General features: G+C 39.9%; 2 non-coding genes across 2 annotated transcripts; both read left to right on the top strand.

The window, feature by feature from the left end:
* The first annotated feature begins 2,507 nt into the window (after positions 1 to 2,507).
* Positions 2,508 to 2,580, top strand: TRNAK-CUU (transfer RNA lysine (anticodon CUU)). The gene has a single exon. It is a non-coding gene; the product is annotated as a tRNA-Lys (tRNA).
* Positions 2,581 to 5,803: 3,223 nt separating this feature from the next.
* Positions 5,804 to 5,876, top strand: TRNAK-CUU (transfer RNA lysine (anticodon CUU)). The gene has a single exon. It is a non-coding gene; the product is annotated as a tRNA-Lys (tRNA).
* Positions 5,877 to 23,110: the final 17,234 nt, after the last annotated feature.

The raw sequence follows: 23,110 nt of genomic DNA, 5'->3' as shown, positions 1-23,110 counted from the left end.
TTAATCTCAGGGTCGTGGGTTCGAGCCCCACGTTGGGCGAAAACAACTAAAATTGTAGTGCTTTTTGAACAAAAAAATACATCCTATCTGTGGAAAACGGCAGTGCAGGGATAGGGAAGAAAACTATAGGCATCCAAAGGAGCCTGGCTAGCTCAGTCGGTAGAGCATGAGACTCTTAATCTCAGGGTCGTGGGTTCGAGCCCCACGTTGGGCGAAAACAACTAAGATTGTACTGCTTTTTGACCAAAAAAATAGAAATTGAAAGTCTCTTTACAATATTTGCAATATTTTCATTGTTAACATGCAATATATGAATGCATGTCTGGATGATGTGTAATGGGGCAATACCATACCTTAATGTATTCACTGTAAAAGAAAAAGTATGTATCATCTTATTATAAAATAAAGCGGAGAAAACACAAATAAGACTTTTTTTCACACAGGTTCAGTCAGCTATGTCCTGATATTCTTCAAAGCGTTCTGATATTGACTGGTAATTGTGTTTGATACTTTCTTAGACTATTTCTGCCTCTGGCTGATGTGTATTTTCTTTCCAAACTCCACCAGAGCCTATGATTACACAGCATCCTATCTGTGGAAAGCGGCAATGCAGGGATAGGGAAGAAAACTATAGGCATCCAAAGGAGCCCGGCTAGCTCAGTCGGTAGAGCATGAGACTCTTAATCTCAGGGTCGTGGGTTCGAGCCCCACGTTGGGCGAAAACAACTAAAATTGTAGTGCTTTTTGAACAAAAAAATACATCCTATCTGTGGAAAAGTGCAGGGATAGGGAAGAAAACTATAGGCATCCAAAGGAGCCTGGCTAGCTCAGTCAGTAGAGCATGAGACTCTTAATCTCAGGGTCGTGGGTTCGAGCCCCACGTTGGGCGAAAACAACTAAGATTGTACTGCTTTTTGACCAAAAAAATAGAAATTGAAAGTCTCTTTACAATATTTGCAATATTTTCATTGTTAACATGCAATATATGAATGCATGTCTGGATGATGTGTAATGGGGCAATACCATACCTTAATGTATTCACTGTAAAAGAAAAAGTATGTATCATCTTATTATAAAATAAAGTGGAGAAAACACAAATAAGACTTTTTTTCACACAGGTTCATTCTTCAAAGCGTTCTGATATTGACTGGTAATTGTGTTTGATACTTTCTTAGACTATTTCTGCCTCTGGCTGATGTGTATTTTCTTTCCAAACTCCACCAGAGCCTATGATTACACAGCATCCTATCTGTGGAAAACGGCAGTGCAGGGATAGGGAAGAAAACTATAGGCATCCAAAGGAGCCCGACTAGCTCAGTCGGTAGAGCATGAGACTCTTAATCTCAGGGTCGTGGGTTCGAGCCCCAGGTTGGGTGAAAACAACTAAAATTGTAGTGCTTTTTGACCAAAAAAATACATCCTATCTGTGGAAAACGGCAGTGCAGGGATAGGGAAGAAAACTATAGGCATCCAAAGGAGCCCGGCTAGCTCAGTCGGTAGAGCATGAGACTCTTAATCTCAGGGTCGTGGGTTCGAGCCCCACCTTGGGCGAAAACAACTAAAATTGTAGTGCTTTCTGACCAAAAAAATACATCCTATCTGTGGAAAGCGGCAGTGCAGGGATAGGGAAGAAAACGGGCGAAAACAACTAAAATTTTAGTGCTTTTTGACCAAAAAAATAGAAATTGAAAGTCTCTTTACAATATTTGCAATATTTTGATTGTTAACATGCAATATATGAATGCATGTCTGGATGATGTGTAATGGGGCAATACCACACCTTAATGTATTCACTGTAAAAGAAAAAGTATGTATCATCTTACTATAAAATAAAGTGGAGAAAACACAAATAAGACTTTTTTCCACACAGGTTTAATCGGCTATTTCCGGATATTCTTCAATGCGTTCTGATATTGACTGGTAATTGTGTTTAATACTTTCTTAGACTATTTCTGCCTCTGGCTGATGTGTATTTTCTTTCCAAACTCCACCAGAGCCTATGATTACACAGCATCCTATCTGTGGAAAACGGCAGTGCAGGGATAGGGAAGAAAACTATAGGCATCCAAAGGAGCCCGGCTAGCTCAGACGGTAGAGCATGAGACTCTTAAACTCAGGGTCGTGGGTTCGAGCCCCATGTTGGGCAAAAACAACTAAAATTGTAGTGCTTTTTGACCAAAAAAATACATCCTATCTGTGGAAAACGGCAGTGCAGGGATATGGAAGAAAACTATAGGCATCCAAAGGAGCCCGGCTAGCTCAGTCGGTAGAGCATGAGACTCTTAATCTCAGGGTCGTGGGTTCGAGCCCCACGTTCGGCTAAAATTGTAGTGCTTTTTGACCAAAAAAATACATCCTATCTGTGGAAAGCGCCAGTGCAGGGATAGGGAAGAAAACGTTGGGCGAAAACAACTAAAATTTTAGTGCTTTTTGACCAAAAAAATACATCCTATCTGTGGAAAACGGCAATGCAGGGATAGGGAAGAAAACTATAGGCATCCAAAGGAGCCCGGCTAGCTCAGTCGGTAGAGCATGAGACTCTTAATCTCAGGGTCGTGGGTTCGAGCCCCACGTTGGGCAAAAACAACTAAAATTTTAGTGCTTTTTGACCAAAAAAATAGAAATTGAAAGTCTCTTTACAATATTTGCAATATTTTCATTGTTAACATGCAATATATGAATGCATGTCTGGATGATGTGTAATGGGGCAATACCACACCTTAATGTATTCACTGTAAAAGAAAAAGTATGTATCATCTTACTATAAAATAAAGTGGAGAAAACACAAATAAGACTTTTTTCCACACAGGTTTAATCGGCTATTTCCTGATATTCTTCAATGCGTTCTGATATTGACTGGTAATTGTGTTTGATACTTTCTTAGACTATTTCTGCCTCTGGCTGATGTGTATTTTCTTTCCAAACTCCACCAGAGCCTATGATTACACAGCATCCAATCTGTGGAAAACGGCAGTGCAGGGATAGGGAAGAAAACTATAGGCATCCAAAGGAGCCCGGCTAGCTCAGTCGGTAGAGCATGAGACTCTTAATCTCAGGGTCGTGGGTTGGGCGAAAACAACTAAAATTGTAGTGCTTTTTGACCAAAAAAATAGAAATTGAAAGTCTCTTTACAATATTTGCAATATTTTCATTGTTAACATGCAATATATGAATGCATGTCTGGATGATGTGTAATGGGGCAATACCATACCTTAATGTATTCACTGTAAAATAAAAAGTATGTATCATCTTATTATAAAATAAAGTGGAGAAAACACAAATAAGACTTTTTTTCACACAGGTTCAGTCAGCTATTTCTTTATATTCTTCAAAGCGTTCTGATATTGACTGGTAATTGTGTTTGATACTTTCTTAGACTATTTCTGCCTCTGGCTGATGTGTATTTTCTTTCCAAACTCCAGCAGAGCCTATGATTACACAGCATCCTATCTGTGGAAACCGGCAGTGCAGGGATAGGGAAGAAAACTATAGGCATGCAAAGGAGCCCGGCTAGCTCAGTCGGTAGAGCATGAGACTCTTAATCTCAGGGTCGTGGGTTCGAGCCCCACGTTGGGCGAAAACAACTAACATTTTAGTGCTTTTTGACCAAAAAAATACATCCTATCTGTGGAAAACGGCATTGCAGGGATAGGGAAGAAAACTATAGGCATCCAAAGGAGCCCGGCTAGCTGAGTCGGTAGAGCATGAGACTCTTAATCTCAGGGTCGTGGGTTCGAGCCCCACGTTGGGTGAAAACAACTGAAATTTTAGTGCTTTTTGACCAAAAAAATAGAAATTGAAAGTCTCTTTACAATATTTGCAATATTTTGATTGTTAACATGCAATATATGAATGCATGTCTGGATGATGTGTAATGGGGCAATACCACACCTTAAAGTATTCACTGTAAAAGAAAAAGTATGTATCATCTTACTATAAAATAAAGTGGAGAAAACACAAATAAGACTTTTTTCCACACAGGTTTAATCGGCTATTTCCTGATATTCTTCAATGCGTTCTGATATTGACTGGTAATTGTGTTTGATACTTTCTTAGATTATTTCTGCCTCTGGCTGATGTGTATTTTCTTTCCAAACTCCACCAGAGCCTATGATTACACAGCATCCTATCTGTGGAAAACGGCAGTGCAGGGATAGGGAAGAAAACTATAGGTATCCAAAGGAGCCCGGCTAGCTGAGTCGGTAGAGCATGAGACTCTTAATCTCAGGGTCGTGGGTTCAAGCCCCACGTTGGGCGAAAACAACTAAACTTGTAGTGCTTTTTGACCAAAAAAATACATCCTATCTGTGTAAAGCGGCAGTGCAGGGATAGGGAAGAAAACGTTGGGCGAAAACAACTAAAATTTTAGTGCTTTTTGACCAAAAAAATAGAAATTGAAAGTCTCTTTACAATATTTTCATTGTTAACATGCAATATATGAATGCATGTCTGGATGATGTGTAATGGGGCAATACCACACCTTAATGTATTCACTGTAAAAGAAAAAGTATGCATCATCTTACTATAAAATAAAGTGGAGAAAACACAAATAAGACTTTTTTCCACACAGGTTTAATCGGCTATTTCCTGATATTCTTCAATGCGTTCTGATATTGACTGGTAATTGTGTTTGATACTTTCTTAGACTATTTCTGCCTCTGGCTGATGTGTATTTTCTTTCCAAACTCCACCAGAGCCTATGATTACACAGCATCCTATCTGTGGAAAGCGGCAGTGCAGGGATAGGGAAGAAAACTATAGGCATCCAAAGGAGCCCGGCTAGCTCAATCGGTAGAGCATGAGACTCTTAATCTCAGGGTCGTGGGTTCGAGCCCCACGTTGGGCGAAAACAACTAAAATTGTAGAGCTTTTTGACCAAAAAAATACATCCTATCTGTGGAAAACGGCAGTGCAGGGATAGGGAAGAAAACTATAGGCATCCAAAGGAGCCCGGCTAGCTCAGTCGGTAGAGCATGAGACTCTTAATCTCAGGGTCGTGGGTTCGAGCCCCACGTTGGGCGAAAACAACTAAAATTGTAGTGCTTTTTGACCAAAAAAATACATACTATCTGTGGAAACCGGCAGTGCAGGGATAGGGAAGAAAACTATGGGCATCCAAAGGAGCCCGGCTTGCTCAGTCGGTAGCGCATGAGACTCTTAATCTCAGGGTCGTGGGTTCAAGCCCCACGTTGGGCAAAAACAACTAAAATTTTAGTGCTTTTTGACCAAAAAAATAGAAATTGAAAGTCTCTTTACAATATTTGCAATATTTTCATTGTTAACATGCAATATATGAATGCATGTCTGGATGATGTGTAATGGGGCAATACCACACCTTAATGTATTCACTGTAAAAGAAAAAGTATGTATCATCTTACTATAAAATAAAGTGGAGAAAACACAAATAAGACTTTTTTCCACACAGGTTAAATCGGCTATTTCCTGATATTCTTCAATGCGTTCTGATATTGACTGGTAATTGTGTTTGATACTTTCTTAGACTATTTCTGCCTCTGGCTGATGTGTATTTTCTTTCCAAACTCCACCAGAGCCTATGATTACACAGCATCCTATCTGTGGAAAACGGCAGTGCAGGGATAGGGAAGAAAACTATAGGCATCCAAAGGAGCCCGGCTAGCTCAGACGGTAGAGCATGAGACTCTTAAACTCAGGGTCGTGGGTTCGAGCCCCACGTTGGGCGAAAACAACTAAAATTGTAGTGCTTTTTGACCAAAAAAATACATCCTATCTGTGGAAAACGGCAGTGCAGGGATATGGAAGAAAACTATAGGCATCCAAAGGAGCCCAGCTAGCTCAGTCGGTAGAGCGTGAGACTCTTAATCTCAGGGTCGTGGGTTCGAGCCCCACGTTGGGCAAAAACAGCTAAAATTGTAGTGCTTTTTGACCAAAAAAATACATCCTATCTGTGGAAAGCGGCAGTGCAGGGATAGGGAAGAAAACGTTGGGCGAAAACAACTAAAATTTTAGTGCTTTTTGACCAAAAAAATACATCCTATCTGTGGAAAACGGCAAGGCAGGGATAGGGAAGAAAACTATAGGCATCCAAAGGAGCCCGGCTAGCTCAGTCGGTAGAGCATGAGACTCTTAATCTCAGGGTCGTGGGTTCGAGCCCCACGTTGGGCGAAAACAACTAAAATTTTAGTGCTTTTTGACCAAAAAAATAGAAATTGAAAGTCTCTTTACAATATTTGCAATATTTTCATTGTTAACATGCAATATATGAATGCATGTCTGGATGATGTGTAATGGGGCAATACCACACCTTAATGTATTCACTGTAAAAGAAAAAGTATGTATCATCTTACTATAAAATAAAGTGGAGAAAACACAAATAAGACTTTTTTCCACACAGCTTTAATCGGCTATTTCCTGATACTCTTCAATGCGTTCTGATATTGACTGGTAATTGTGTTTGATACTTTCTTAGACTATTTCTGCCTCTGGCTGATGTGTATTTTCTTTCCAAACTCCACCAGAGCCTATGATTACACAGCATCCAATCTGTGGAAAACGGCAGTGCAGGGATAGGGAAGAAAACTATAGGCATCCAAAGGAGCCCGGCTAGCTCAGTCGGTAGAGCATGAGACTCTTAATCTCAGGGTCGTGGGTTGGGCGAAAACAACTAAACTTGTAGTGCTTTTTGACCAAAAAAATAGAAATTGAAAGTCTCTTTACAATATTTGCAATATTTTCATTGTTAACATGCAATATATGAATGCATGTCTGGATGATGTGTAATGGGGCAATACCATACCTTAATGTATTCACTGTAAAATAAAAAGTATGTATCATCTTATTATAAAATAAAGTGGAGAAAACACAAATAAGACTTTTTTTCACACAGGTTCAGTCAGCTATTTCTTTATATTCTTCAAAGCGTTCTGATATTGACTGGTAATTGTGTTTGATACTTTCTTAGACTATTTCTGCCTCTGGCTGATGTGTATTTTCTTTCCAAACTCCACCAGAGCCTATGATTACACAGCATCCTATCTGTGGAAAGCGGCAGTGCAGGGATAGGGAAGAAAACTATAGACATCCAAAGGAGCCCGGCTTGCTCAGTCGGTAGCGCATGAGACTCTTAATCTCAGGGTCGTGGGTTCGAGCCCCACGTTGGGCGAAAACAACTAAAATTTTAGTGCTTTTTGACCAAAAAAATAGAAATTGAAAGTCTCTTTACAATATTTGCAATATTTTGATTGTTAACATGCAATATATGAATGCATGTCTGGATGATGTGTAATGGGGCAATACCACACCTTAATGTATTCACTGTAAAAGAAAAAGTATGTATCATCTTACTATAAAATAAAGTGGAGAAAACACAAATAAGACTTTTTCCACACAGGTTTAATCGGCTATTTCCTGATATTCTTCAATGCGTTCTGATATTGACTGGTAATTGTGTTTGATACTTTCTTAGACTATTTCTGCCTCTGGCTGATGTGTATTTTCTTTCCAAACTCCACCAGAGCCTATGATTACACAGCATCCTATCTGTGGAAAACGGCAGTGCAGGGATAGGGAAGAAAACTATAGGCATCCAAAGGAGCCCGGCTAGCTCAGTCGGTAGAGCATGAGACTCTTAATCTCAGAGTCGTGGGTTTGAGCCCCACGTTGGGCGAAAACAACTAAAATTGTAGTGCTTTTTGACCAAAAAAATACATCCTATCTGTGGAAAACGGCAGTGCAGGGATAGGGAAGAAAACTATAGGCATCCAACGGAGCCCGGCTAGCTCAGTCGGTAGAGCATGAGACTCTTAATCTCAGGGTCGTGGGTTCGAGCCGCACGTTGGGCGAAAACAACTAAAATTGTAGTGCTTTTTTGACCAAAAAAATACATCCTATCTGTGGAAAGCGGCAGTGCAGGGATAGGGAAGAAAACGTTGGGCGAAAACAACTAAAATTTGAGTGCTTTTTGACCAAAAAAATAGAAATTGAAAGTCTCTTTCCAATATTTGCAATATTTTGATTGTTAACATGCAATATATGAATGCATGTCTGGATGATGTGTAATGGGGCAATACCACACCTTAATGTATTCACTGTAAAAGAAAAAGTATGTATCATCTTACTATAAAATAAAGTGGAGAAAACACAAATAAGACTTTTTTCCACAAAGGTTTAATCGGCTATTTCCTGATATTCTTCAATGCGTTCTGATATTGACTGGTAATTGTGTTTGATACTTTCTTAGACTATTTCTGCCTCTGGCTGATGTGTATTTTCTTTCCAAACTCCACCAGAGCCTATGATTACACAACATCCTATCTGTGGAAAGCGGCAATGCAGGGATAGGGAAGAAAACTATAGGCATCCAAAGGAGCCCGGCTAGCTCAGTCAGTAGAGCATGCGACTCTTAATCTCAGGGTCGTGGGTTCGAGCCCCACGTTGGGCGAAAACAACTAAAATTGTAGTGCTTTCTGACGAAAAAAACACATCCTATCTGTGGAAAACGGCAGTGCAGGGATAGGGAAGAAAACTATAGGCATCCAAAGGAGCCCGGCTAGCTCAGTCGGTAGAGCATGAGACTCTTAATCTCAGGGTTGTGGGTTCAAGCCCCACCTTGGGCGAAAACAACTAAAATTGTAGTGCTTTTTGACCAAAAAAATACATCCTATCTGTGGAAAGCGGCAGTGCAGGGATAGGGAAGAAAACGTTGGGCGAAAACAACTAACATTTTAGTGCTTTTTGACCAAAAAAATAGAAATTGAAAGTCTCTTTACAATATTTGCAATATTTTGATTGTTAACATGCAATATATGAATGCATGTCTGGATGATGTGTAATGGGGCAATACCACACCTTAATGTATTCACTGTAAAAGAAAAAGTATGTATCATCTTACTATAAAATAAAGTGGAGAAAACACAAATAAGACTTTTTTTCACACAGGTTCAGTCAGCTATTTCTTTATATTCTTCAAAGCGTTCTGATATTGACTGGTAATTGTGTTTGATACTTTCTTAGACTATTTCTGCCTCTGGCTGATGTGTATTTTCTTTCCAAACTCCACCATAGCCTATGATTACACAGCATCCTATCTGTGGAAACCGGCAGTGCAGGGATAGGGAAGAAAACTATAGGCATGCAAAGGAGCCCGGCTAGCTCAGTCGGTAGAGCATGAGACTCTTAATCTCAGGGTCGTGGGTTCGAGCCCCACGTTGGGCGAAAACAACTAACATTTTAGTGCTTTTTGACCAAAAAAATACATCCTATCTGTGGAAAACGGCATTGCAGGGATAGGGAAGAAAACTATAGGCATCCAAAAGAGCCCGGCTAGCTGAGTCGGTAGAGCATGAGACTCTTAATCTCAGGGTCGTGGGTTCGAGCCCCACGTTGGGTGAAAACAACTGAAATTTTAGTGCTTTTTGACCAAAAAAATAGAAATTGAAAGTCTCTTTACAATATTTGCAATATTTTGATTGTTAACATGCAATATATGAATGCATGTCTGGATGATGTGTAATGGGGCAATACCACACCTTAAAGTATTCACTGTAAAAGAAAAAGTATGTATCATCTTACTATAAAATAAAGTGGAGAAAACACAAATAAGACTTTTTTCCACACAGGTTTAATCGGCTATTTCCTGATATTCTTCAATGCGTTCTGATATTGACTGGTAATTGTGTTTGATACTTTCTTAGATTATTTCTGCCTCTGGCTGATGTGTATTTTCTTTCCAAACTCCACCAGAGCCTATGATTACACAGCATCCTATCTGTGGAAAACGGCAGTGCAGGGATAGGGAAGAAAACTATAGGTATCCAAAGGAGCCCGGCTAGCTGAGTCGGTAGAGCATGAGACTCTTAATCTCAGGGTCGTGGGTTCGAGCCCCACGTTGGGCGAAAACAACTAAACTTGTAGTGCTTTTTGACCAAAAAAATACATCCTATCTGTGTAAAGCGGCAGTGCAGGGATAGGGAAGAAAACGTTGGGCGAAAACAACTAAAATTTTAGTGCTTTTTGACCAAAAAAATAGAAATTGAAAGTCTCTTTACAATATTTTCATTGTTAACATGCAATATATGAATGCATGTCTGGATGATGTGTAATGGGGCAATACCACACCTTAATGTATTCACTGTAAAAGAAAAAGTATGCATCATCTTACTATAAAATAAAGTGGAGAAAACACAAATAAGACTTTTTTCCACACAGGTTTAATCGGCTATTTCCTGATATTCTTCAATGCGTTCTGATATTGACTGGTAATTGTGTTTGATACTTTCTTAGACTATTTCTGCCTCTGGCTGATGTGTATTTTCTTTCCAAACTCCACCAGAGCCTATGATTACACAGCATCCTATCTGTGGAAAGCGGCAGTGCAGGGATAGGGAAGAAAACTATAGGCATCCAAAGGAGCCCGGCTAGCTCAATCGGTAGAGCATGAGACTCTTAATCTCAGGGTCGTGGGTTCGAGCCCCACGTTGGGCGAAAACAACTAAAATTGTAGAGCTTTTTGACCAAAAAAATACATCCTATCTGTGGAAAACGGCAGTGCAGGGATAGGGAAGAAAACTATAGGCATCCAAAGGAGCCCGGCTAGCTCAGTCGGTAGAGCATGAGACTCTTAATCTCAGGGTCGTGGGTTCGAGCCCCACGTTGGGCGAAAACAACTAAAATTGTAGTGCTTTTTGACCAAAAAAATACATACTATCTGTGGAAACCGGCAGTGCAGGGATAGGGAAGAAAACTATGGGCATCCAAAGGAGCCCGGCTTGCTCAGTCAGTAGCGCATGAGACTCTTAATCTCAGGGTCGTGGGTTCAAGCCCCACGTTGGGCAAAAACAACTAAAATTTTAGTGCTTTTTGACCAAAAAAATAGAAATTGAAAGTCTCTTTACAATATTTGCAATATTTTCATTGTTAACATGCAATATATGAATGCATGTCTGGATGATGTGTAATGGGGCAATACCACACCTTAATGTATTCACTGTAAAAGAAAAAGTATGTATCATCTTACTATAAAATAAAGTGGAGAAAACACAAATAAGACTTTTTTCCACACAGGTTAAATCGGCTATTTCCTGATATTCTTCAATGCGTTCTGATATTGACTGGTAATTGTGTTTGATACTTTCTTAGACTATTTCTGCCTCTGGCTGATGTGTATTTTCTTTCCAAACTCCACCAGAGCCTATGATTACACAGCATCCTATCTGTGGAAAACGGCAGTGCAGGGATAGGGAAGAAAACTATAGGCATCCAAAGGAGCCCGGCTAGCTCAGACGGTAGAGCATGAGACTCTTAAACTCAGGGTCGTGGGTTCGAGCCCCACGTTGGGCAAAAACAACTAAAATTGTAGTGCTTTTTGACCAAAAAAATACATCCTATCTGTGGAAAACGGCAGTGCAGGGATATGGAAGAAAACTATAGGCATCCAAAGGAGCCCGGCTAGCTCAGTCGGTAGAGCATGAGACTCTTAATCTCAGGGTCGTGGGTTCGAGCCCCACGTTGGGCTAAAATTGTAGTGCTTTTTGACCAAAAAAATACATCCTATCTGTGGAAAGCGGCAGTGCAGGGATAGGGAAGAAAACGTTGGGCGAAAACAACTAAAATTTTAGTGCTTTTTGACCAAAAAAATACATCCTATCTGTGGAAAACGGCAATGCAGGGATAGGGAAGAAAACTATAGGCATCCAAAGGAGCCCGGCTAGCTCAGTCGGTAGAGCATGAGACTCTTAATCTCAGGGTCGTGGGTTCGAGCCCCACGTTGGGCGAAAACAGCTTAAATTTTAGTGCTTTTTGACCAAAAAAATAGAAATTGAAAGTCTCTTTACAATATTTGCAATATTTTCATTGTTAACATGCAATATATGAATGCATGTCTGGATGATGTGTAATGGGGCAATACCACACCTTAATGTATTCACTGTAAAAGAAAAAGTATGTATCATCTTACTATAAAATAAAGTGGAGAAAACACAAATAAGACTTTTTTCCACACAGGTTTAATCGGCTATTTCCTGATATTCTTCAATGCGTTCTGATATTGACTGGTAATTGTGTTTGATACTTTCTTAGACTATTTCTGCCTCTGGCTGATGTGTATTTTCTTTCCAAACTCCACCAGAGCCTATGATTACACAGCATCCAATCTGTGGAAAACGGCAGTGCAGGGATAGGGAAGAAAACTATAGGCATCCAAAGGAGCCCGGCTAGCTCAGTCGGTAGAGCATGAGACTCTTAATCTCAGGGTCGTGGGTTGGGCGAAAACAACTAAAATTGTAGTGCTTTTTGACCAAAAAAATAGAAATTGAAAGTCTCTTTACAATATTTGCAATATTTTCATTGTTAACATGCAATATATGAATGCATGTCTGGATGATGTGTAATGGGGCAATACCATACCTTAATGTATTCACTGTAAAATAAAAAGTATGTATCATCTTATTATAAAATAAAGTGGAGAAAACACAAATAAGACTTTTTTTCACACAGGTTCAGTCAGCTATTTCTTTATATTCTTCAAAGCGTTCTGATATTGACTGGTAATTGTGTTTGATACTTTCTTAGACTATTTCTGCCTCTGGCTGATGTGTATTTTCTTTCCAAACTCCACCAGAGCCTATGATTACACAGCATCCTATCTGTGGAAACCGGCAGTGCAGGGATAGGGAAGAAAACTATAGGCATGCAAAGGAGCCCGGCTAGCTCAGTTCGTAGAGCATGAGACTCTTAATCTCAGGGTCGTGGGTTCGAGCCCCACGTTGGGCGAAAACAACTAACATTTTAGTGCTTTTTGACCAAAAAAATACATCCTATCTGTGGAAAACGGCATTGCAGGGATAGGGAAGAAAACTATAGGCATCCAAAGGAGCCCGGCTAGCTGAGTCGGTAGAGCATGAGACTCTTAATCTCAGGGTCGTGGGTTCGAGCCCCACGTTGGGTGAAAACAACTGAAATTTTAGTGCTTTTTGACCAATAAAATAGAAATTGAAAGTCTCTTTACAATATTTGCAATATTTTGATTGTTAACATGCAATATATGAATGCATGTCTGGATGATGTGTAATGGGGCAATACCACACCTTAAAGTATTCACTGTAAAAGAAAAAGTATGTATCATCTTACTATAAAATAAAGTGGAGAAAACACAAATAAGACTTTTTTCCACACAGGTTTAATCGGCTATTTCCTGATATTCTTCAATGCGTTCTGATATTGACTGGTAATTGTGTTTGATACTTTCTTAGATTATTTCTGCCTCTGGCTGATGTGTATTTTCTTTCCAAACTCCACCAGAGCCTATGATTACACAGCATCCTATCTGTGGAAAACGGCAGTGCAGGGATAGGGAAGAAAACTATAGGTATCCAAAGGAGCCCGGCTAGCTGAGTCGGTAGAGCATGAGACTCTTAATCTCAGGGTCGTGGGTTCGAGCCCCAAGTTGGGCGAAAACAACTAAACTTGTAGTGCTTTTTGACCAAAAAAATACATCCTATCTGTGTAAAGCGGCAGTGCAGGGATAGGGAAGAAAACGTTGGGCGAAAACAACTAAAATTTTAGTGCTTTTTGACCAAAAAAATAGAAATTGAAAGTCTCTTTACAATATTTTCATTGTTAACATGCAATATATGAATGCATGTCTGGATGATGTGTAATGGGGCAATACCACACCTTAATGTATTCACTGTAAAAGAAAAAGTATGCATCATCTTACTATAAAATAAAGTGGAGAAAACACAAATAAGACTTTTTTCCACACAGGTTTAATCGGCTATTTCCTGATATTCTTCAATGCGTTCTGATATTGACTGGTAATTGTGTTTGATACTTTCTTAGACTATTTCTGCCTCTGGCTGATGTGTATTTTCTTTCCAAACTCCACCAGAGCCTATGATTACACAGCATCCTATCTGTGGAAAGCGGCAGTGCAGGGATAGGGAAGAAAACTATAGGCATCCAAAGGAGCCCGGCTAGCTCAATCGGTAGAGCATGAGACTCTTAATCTCAGGGTCGTGGGTTCGAGCCCCACGTTGGGCGAAAACAACTAAAATTGTAGAGCTTTTTGACCAAAAAAATACATCCTATCTGTGGAAAACGGCAGTGCAGGGATAGGGAAGAAAACTATAGGCATCCAAAGGAGCCCGGCTAGCTCAGTCGGTAGAGCATGAGACTCTTAATCTCAGGGTCGTGGGTTCGAGCCCCACGTTGGGCGAAAACAACTAAAATTGTAGTGCTTTTTGACCAAAAAAATACATCCTATCTGTGGAAACCGGCAGGGATAGGGAAGAAAACTATGGGCATCCAAAGGAGCCCGGCTTGCTCAGTCGGTAGCGCATGAGACTCTTAATCTCAGGGTCGTGGGTTCAAGCCCCACGTTGGGCAAAAACAACTAAAATTTTAGTGCTTTTTGACCAAAAAAATAGAAATTGAAAGTCTCTTTACAATATTTGCAATATTTTCATTGTTAACATGCAATATATGAATGCATGTCTGGATGATGTGTAATGGGGCAATACCACACCTTAATGTATTCACTGTAAAAGAAAAAGTATGTATCATCTTACTATAAAATAAAGTGGAGAAAACACAAATAAGACTTTTTTCCACACAGGTTAAATCGGCTATTTCCTGATATTCTTCAATGCGTTCTGATATTGACTGGTAATTGTGTTTGATACTTTCTTAGACTATTTCTGCCTCTGGCTGATGTGTATTTTCTTTCCAAACTCCACCAGAGCCTATGATTACACAGCATCCTATCTGTGGAAAACGGCAGTGCAGGGATAGGGAAGAAAACTATAGGCATCCAAAGGAGCCCAGCTAGCTCAGTCGGTAGAGGATGAGACTCTTAATCTCAGGGTCGTGGGTTTGAGCCCCACGTTGGGCGAAAACAACTAAAATTTTAGTGCTTTTTGACCAAAAAAATACATCCTATCTGTGGAAAACGGCAGTGCAGGGATAGGGAAGAAAACTATAGGCATCCAACGGAGCCCGGCTAGCTCAGTCGGTAGAGCATGAGACTCTTAATCTCAGGGTCGTGGGTTCGAGCCGCACGTTGGGCGAAAACAACTAAAATTGTAGTGCTTTTTTGACCAAAAAAATACATCCTATCTGTGGAAAGCGGCAGTGCAGGGATAGGGAAGAAAACGTTGGGCGAAAACAACTAAAATTTGAGTGCTTTTTGACCAAAAAAATAGAAATTGAAAGTCTCTTTCCAATATTTGCAATATTTTGATTGTTAACATGCAATATATGAATGCATGTCTGGATGATGTGTAATGGGGCAATACCACACCTTAATGTATTCACTGTAAAAGAAAAAGTATGTATCATCTTACTATAAAATAAAGTGGAGAAAACACAAATAAGACTTTTTTCCACAAAGGTTTAATCGGCTATTTCCTGATATTCTTCAATGCGTTCTGATATTGACTGGTAATTGTGTTTGATACTTTCTTAGACTATTTCTGCCTCTGGCTGATGTGTATTTTCTTTCCAAACTCCACCAGAGCCTATGATTACACAACATCCTATCTGTGGAAAGCGGCAATGCAGGGATAGGGAAGAAAACTATAGGCATCCAAAGGAGCCCGGCTAGCTCAGTCAGTAGAGCATGCGACTCTTAATCTCAGGGTCGTGGGTTCGAGCCCCACGTTGGGCGAAAACAACTAAAATTGTAGTGCTTTCTGACGAAAAAAACACATCCTATCTGTGGAAAACGGCAGTGCAGGGATAGGGAAGAAAACTATAGGCATCCAAAGGAGCCCGGCTAGCTCAGTCGGTAGAGCATGAGACTCTTAATCTCAGGGTTGTGGGTTCAAGCCCCACCTTGGGCGAAAACAACTAAAATTGTAGTGCTTTTTGACCAAAAAAATACATCCTATCTGTGGAAAGCGGCAGTGCAGGGATAGGGAAGAAAACGTTGGGCGAAAACAACTAACATTTTAGTGCTTTTTGACCAAAAAAATAGAAATTGAAAGTCTCTTTACAATATTTGCAATATTTTGATTGTTAACATGCAATATATGAATGCATGTCTGGATGATGTGTAATGGGGCAATACCACACCTTAATGTATTCACTGTAAAAGAAAAAGTATGTATCATCTTACTATAAAATAAAGTGGAGAAAACACAAATAAGACTTTTTTTCACACAGGTTCAGTCAGCTATTTCTTTATATTCTTCAAAGCGTTCTGATATTGACTGGTAATTGTGTTTGATACTTTCTTAGACTATTTCTGCCTCTGGCTGATGTGTATTTTCTTTCCAAACTCCACCATAGCCTATGATTACACAGCATCCTATCTGTGGAAACCGGCAGTGCAGGGATAGGGAAGAAAACTATAGGCATGCAAAGGAGCCCGGCTAGCTCAGTCGGTAGAGCATGAGACTCTTAATCTCAGGGTCGTGGGTTCGAGCCCCACGTTGGGCGAAAACAACTAACATTTTAGTGCTTTTTGACCAAAAAAATACATCCTATCTGTGGAAAACGGCATTGCAGGGATAGGGAAGAAAACTATAGGCATCCAAAAGAGCCCGGCTAGCTGAGTCGGTAGAGCATGAGACTCTTAATCTCAGGGTCGTGGGTTCGAGCCCCACGTTGGGTGAAAACAACTGAAATTTTAGTGCTTTTTGACCAAAAAAATAGAAATTGAAAGTCTCTTTACAATATTTGCAATATTTTGATTGTTAACATGCAATATATGAATGCATGTCTGGATGATGTGTAATGGGGCAATACCACACCTTAAAGTATTCACTGTAAAAGAAAAAGTATGTATCATCTTACTATAAAATAAAGTGGAGAAAACACAAATAAGACTTTTTTCCACACAGGTTTAATCGGCTATTTCCTGATATTCTTCAATGCGTTCTGATATTGACTGGTAATTGTGTTTGATACTTTCTTAGATTATTTCTGCCTCTGGCTGATGTGTATTTTCTTTCCAAACTCCACCAGAGCCTATGATTACACAGCATCCTATCTGTGGAAAACGGCAGTGCAGGGATAGGGAAGAAAACTATAGGTATCCAAAGGAGCCCGGCTAGCTGAGTCGGTAGAGCATGAGACTCTTAATCTCAGGGTCGTGGGTTCGAGCCCCACGTTGGGCGAAAACAACTAAACTTGTAGTGCTTTTTGACCAAAAAAATACATCCTATCTGTGTAAAGCGGCAGTGCAGGGATAGGGAAGAAAACGTTGGGCGAAAACAACTAAAATTTTAGTGCTTTTTGACCAAAAAAATAGAAATTGAAAGTCTCTTTACAATATTTTCATTGTTAACATGCAATATATGAATGCATGTCTGGATGATGTGTAATGGGGCAATACCACACCTTAATGTATTCACTGTAAAAGAAAAAGTATGCATCATCTTACTATAAAATAAAGTGGAGAAAACACAAATAAGACTTTTTTCCACACAGGTTTAATCGGCTATTTCCTGATATTCTTCAATGCGTTCTGATATTGACTGGTAATTGTGTTTGATACTTTCTTAGACTATTTCTGCCTCTGGCTGATGTGTATTTTCTTTCCAAACTCCACCAGAGCCTATGATTACACAGCATCCTATCTGTGGAAAGCGGCAGTGCAGGGATAGGGAAGAAAACTATAGGCATCCAAAGGAGCCCGGCTAGCTCAATCGGTAGAGCATGAGACTCTTAATCTCAGGGTCGTGGGTTCGAGCCCCACGTTGGGCGAAAACAACTAAAATTGTAGAGCTTTTTGACCAAAAAAATACATCCTATCTGTGGAAAACGGCAGTGCAGGGATAGGGAAGAAAACTATAGGCATCCAAAGGAGCCCGGCTAGCTCAGTCGGTAGAGCATGAGACTCTTAATCTCAGGGTCGTGGGTTCGAGCCCCACGTTGGGCGAAAACAACTAAAATTGTAGTGCTTTTTGACCAAAAAAATACATACTATCTGTGGAAACCGGCAGTGCAGGGATAGGGAAGAAAACTATGGGCATCCAAAGGAGCCCGGCTTGCTCAGTCAGTAGCGCATGAGACTCTTAATCTCAGGGTCGTGGGTTCAAGCCCCACGTTGGGCAAAAACAACTAAAATTTTAGTGCTTTTTGACCAAAAAAATAGAAATTGAAAGTCTCTTTACAATATTTGCAATATTTTCATTGTTAACATGCAATATATGAATGCATGTCTGGATGATGTGTAATGGGGCAATACCACACCTTAATGTATTCACTGTAAAAGAAAAAGTATGTATCATCTTACTATAAAATAAAGTGGAGAAAACACAAATAAGACTTTTTTCCACACAGGTTAAATCGGCTATTTCCTGATATTCTTCAATGCGTTCTGATATTGACTGGTAATTGTGTTTGATACTTTCTTAGACTATTTCTGCCTCTGGCTGATGTGTATTTTCTTTCCAAACTCCACCAGAGCCTATGATTACACAGCATCCTATCTGTGGAAAACGGCAGTGCAGGGATAGGGAAGAAAACTATAGGCATCCAAAGGAGCCCGGCTAGCTCAGACGGTAGAGCATGAGACTCTTAAACTCAGGGTCGTGGGTTCGAGCCCCACGTTGGGCAAAAACAACTAAAATTGTAGTGCTTTTTGACCAAAAAAATACATCCTATCTGTGGAAAACGGCAGTGCAGGGATATGGAAGAAAACTATAGGCATCCAAAGGAGCCCGGCTAGCTCAGTCGGTAGAGCATGAGACTCTTAATCTCAGGGTCGTGGGTTCGAGCCCCACGTTGGGCTAAAATTGTAGTGCTTTTTGACCAAAAAAATACATCCTATCTGTGGAAAGCGGCAGTGCAGGGATAGGGAAGAAAACGTTGGGCGAAAACAACTAAAATTTTAGTGCTTTTTGACCAAAAAAATACATCCTATCTGTGGAAAACGGCAATGCAGGGATAGGGAAGAAAACTATAGGCATCCAAAGGAGCCCGGCTAGCTCAGTCGGTAGAGCATGAGACTCTTAATCTCAGGGTCGTGGGTTCGAGCCCCACGTTGGGCGAAAACAGCTAAAATTTTAGTGCTTTTTGACCAAAAAAATAGAAATTGAAAGTCTCTTTACAATATTTGCAATATTTTCATTGTTAACATGCAATATATGAATGCATGTCTGGATGATGTGTAATGGGGCAATACCACACCTTAATGTATTCACTGTAAAAGAAAAAGTATGTATCATCTTACTATAAAATAAAGTGGAGAAAACACAAATAAGACTTTTTTCCACACAGGTTTAATCGGCTATTTCCTGATATTCTTCAATGCGTTCTGATATTGACTGGTAATTGTGTTTGATACTTTCTTAGACTATTTCTGCCTCTGGCTGATGTGTATTTTCTTTCCAAACTCCACCAGAGCCTATGATTACACAGCATCCAATCTGTGGAAAACGGCAGTGCAGGGATAGGGAAGAAAACTATAGGCATCCAAAGGAGCCCGGCTAGCTCAGTCGGTAGAGCATGAGACTCTTAATCTCAGGGTCGTGGGTTGGGCGAAAACAACTAAAATTGTAGTGCTTTTTGACCAAAAAAATAGAAATTGAAAGTCTCTTTACAATATTTGCAATATTTTCATTGTTAACATGCAATATATGAATGCATGTCTGGATGATGTGTAATGGGGCAATACCATACCTTAATGTATTCACTGTAAAATAAAAAGTATGTATCATCTTATTATAAAATAAAGTGGAGAAAACACAAATAAGACTTTTTTTCACACAGGTTCAGTCAGCTATTTCTTTATATTCTTCAAAGCGTTCTGATATTGACTGGTAATTGTGTTTGATACTTTCTTAGACTATTTCTGCCTCTGGCTGATGTGTATTTTCTTTCCAAACTCCACCAGAGCCTATGATTACACAGCATCCTATCTGTGGAAACCGGCAGTGCAGGGATAGGGAAGAAAACTATAGGCATGCAAAGGAGCCCGGCTAGCTCAGTTCGTAGAGCATGAGACTCTTAATCTCAGGGTCGTGGGTTCGAGCCCCACGTTGGGCGAAAACAACTAACATTTTAGTGCTTTTTGACCAAAAAAATACATCCTATCTGTGGAAAACGGCATTGCAGGGATAGGGAAGAAAACTATAGGCATCCAAAGGAGCCCGGCTAGCTGAGTCGGTAGAGCATGAGACTCTTAATCTCAGGGTCGTGGGTTCGAGCCCCACGTTGGGTGAAAACAACTGAAATTTTAGTGCTTTTTGACCAATAAAATAGAAATTGAAAGTCTCTTTACAATATTTGCAATATTTTGATTGTTACCATGCAATATATGAATGCATGTCTGGATGATGTGTAATGGGGCAATACCACACCTTAAAGTATTCACTGTAAAAGAAAAAGTATGTATCATCTTACTATAAAATAAAGTGGAGAAAACACAAATAAGACTTTTTTCCACACAGGTTTAATCGGCTATTTCCTGATATTCTTCAATGCGTTCTGATATTGACTGGTAATTGTGTTTGATACTTTCTTAGATTATTTCTGCCTCTGGCTGATGTGTATTTTCTTTCCAAACTCCACCAGAGCCTATGATTACACAGCATCCTATCTGTGGAAAACGGCAGTGCAGGGATAGGGAAGAAAACTATAGGTATCCAAAGGAGCCCGGCTAGCTGAGTCGGTAGAGCATGAGACTCTTAATCTCAGGGTCGTGGGTTCGAGCCCCAAGTTGGGCGAAAACAACTAAACTTGTAGTGCTTTTTGACCAAAAAAATACATCCTATCTGTGTAAAGCGGCAGTGCAGGGATAGGGAAGAAAACGTTGGGCGAAAACAACTAAAATTTTAGTGCTTTTTGACCAAAAAAATAGAAATTGAAAGTCTCTTTACAATATTTTCATTGTTAACATGCAATATATGAATGCATGTCTGGATGATGTGTAATGGGGCAATACCACACCTTAATGTATTCACTGTAAAAGAAAAAGTATGCATCATCTTACTATAAAATAAAGTGGAGAAAACACAAATAAGACTTTTTTCCACACAGGTTTAATTGGCTATTTCCTGATATTCTTCAATGCGTTCTGATATTGACTGGTAATTGTGTTTGATACTTTCTTAGACTATTTCTGCCTCTGGCTGATGTGTATTTTCTTTCCAAACTCCACCAGAGCCTATGATTACACAGCATCCTATCTGTGGAAAGCGGCAGTGCAGGGATAGGGAAGAAAACTATAGGCATCCAAAGGAGCCCGGCTAGCTCAATCGGTAGAGCATGAGACTCTTAATCTCAGGGTCGTGGGTTCGAGCCCCACGTTGGGCGAAAACAACTAAAATTGTAGAGCTTTTTGACCAAAAAAATACATCCTATCTGTGGAAAACGGCAGTGCAGGGATAGGGAAGAAAACTATAGGCATCCAAAGGAGCCCGGCTAGCTCAGTCGGTAGAGCATGAGACTCTTAATCTCAGGGTCGTGGGTTCGAGCCCCACGTTGGGCGAAAACAACTAAAATTGTAGTGCTTTTTGACCAAAAAAATACATCCTATCTGTGGAAACCGGCAGGGATAGGGAAGAAAACTATGGGCATCCAAAAGAGCCCGGCTTGCTCAGTCGGTAGCGCATGAGACTCTTAATCTCAGGGTCGTGGGTTCAAGCCCCACGTTGGGCAAAAACAACTAAAATTTTAGTGCTTTTTGACCAAAAAAATAGAAATTGAAAGTCTCTTTACAATATTTGCAATATTTTCATTGTTAACATGCAATATATGAATGCATGTCTGGATGATGTGTAATGGGGCAATACCACACCTTAATGTATTCACTGTAAAAGAAAAAGTATGTATCATCTTACTATAAAATAAAGTGGAGAAAACACAAATAAGACTTTTTTCCACACAGGTTAAATCGGCTATTTCCTGATATTCTTCAATGCGTTCTGATATTGACTGGTAATTGTGTTTGATACTTTCTTAGACTATTTCTGCCTCTGGCTGATGTGTATTTTCTTTCCAAACTCCACCAGAGCCTATGATTACACAGCATCCTATCTGTGGAAAACGGCAGTGCAGGGATAGGGAAGAAAACTATAGGCATCCAAAGGAGCCCGGCTAGCTCAGTCGGTAGAGGATGAGACTCTTAATCTCAGGGTCGTGGGTTTGAGCCCCACGTTGGGCGAAAACAACTAAAATTTTAGTGCTTTTTGACCAAAAAAATACATCCTATCTGTGGAAAACGGCATTGCAGGGATAGGGAAGAAAACTATAGGCATCCAAAGGAGCCCGGCTAGCTCAGTCGGTAGAGCATGAGACTCTTAATCTCAGGGTCGTGGGTTCGAGCCCCACGTTGGGTGAAAACAACTAAAATTTTAGTGCTTTTTGACCAAAAAAATAGAAATTGAAAGTCTCTTTACAATATTTGCAATATTTTGATTGTTAACATGCAATATATGAATGCATGTCTGGATGATGTGTAAGGGGGCAATACCACACCTTAATGTATTCACTGTAAAAGAAAAAGTATGTATCATCTTACTATAAAATAAAGTGGAGAAAACACAAATAAGACTTTTTTCCACACAGGTTTAATCGGCTATTTCCTGATATTCTTCAATGCGTTCTGATATTGACTGGTAATTGTGTTTGATACTTTCTTAGACTATTTCTGCCTCTGGCTGATGTGTATTTTCTTTCCAAACTCCACCAGAGCCTATGATTACACAGCATCCTATCTGTGGAAAACGGCAGTGCAGGGATAGGGAAGAAAACTATGGGCATCCAAAGGAGCCCGGCTTGCTCAGTCGGTAGCGCATGAGACTCTTAATCTCAGGGTCGTGGGTTCGAGCCCCACGTTGGGCGAAAACAACTAAAATTTTAGTGCTTTTTGACCAAAAAAATAGAAATTGAAAGTCTCTTTACAATATTTGCAATATTTTGATTGTTAACATGCAATATATGAATGCATGTCTGGATGATGTGTAATGGGGCAATACCACACCTTAATGTATTCACTGTAAAAGAAAAAGTATGTATCATCTTACTATAAAATAAAGTGGAGAAAACACAAATAAGACTTTTTCCACACAGGTTTAATCGGCTATTTCCTGATATTCTTCAATGCGTTCTGATATTGACTGGTAATTGTGTTTGATACTTTCTTAGACTATTTCTGCCTCTGGCTGATGTGTATTTTCTTTCCAAA

The sequence above is a fragment of the Ambystoma mexicanum genome, chromosome 4q (genome assembly GCF_040938575.1).
Source record: "Ambystoma mexicanum isolate Mex_15411 chromosome 4q, UKY_AmexF1_1, whole genome shotgun sequence".
In the NCBI taxonomy this organism is placed as follows: domain Eukaryota; kingdom Metazoa; phylum Chordata; class Amphibia; order Caudata; family Ambystomatidae; genus Ambystoma; species Ambystoma mexicanum.
The sequence above is the reverse complement of the archived record's forward strand: the minus strand, read 5'-3'. Positions and strand labels throughout refer to the sequence as shown.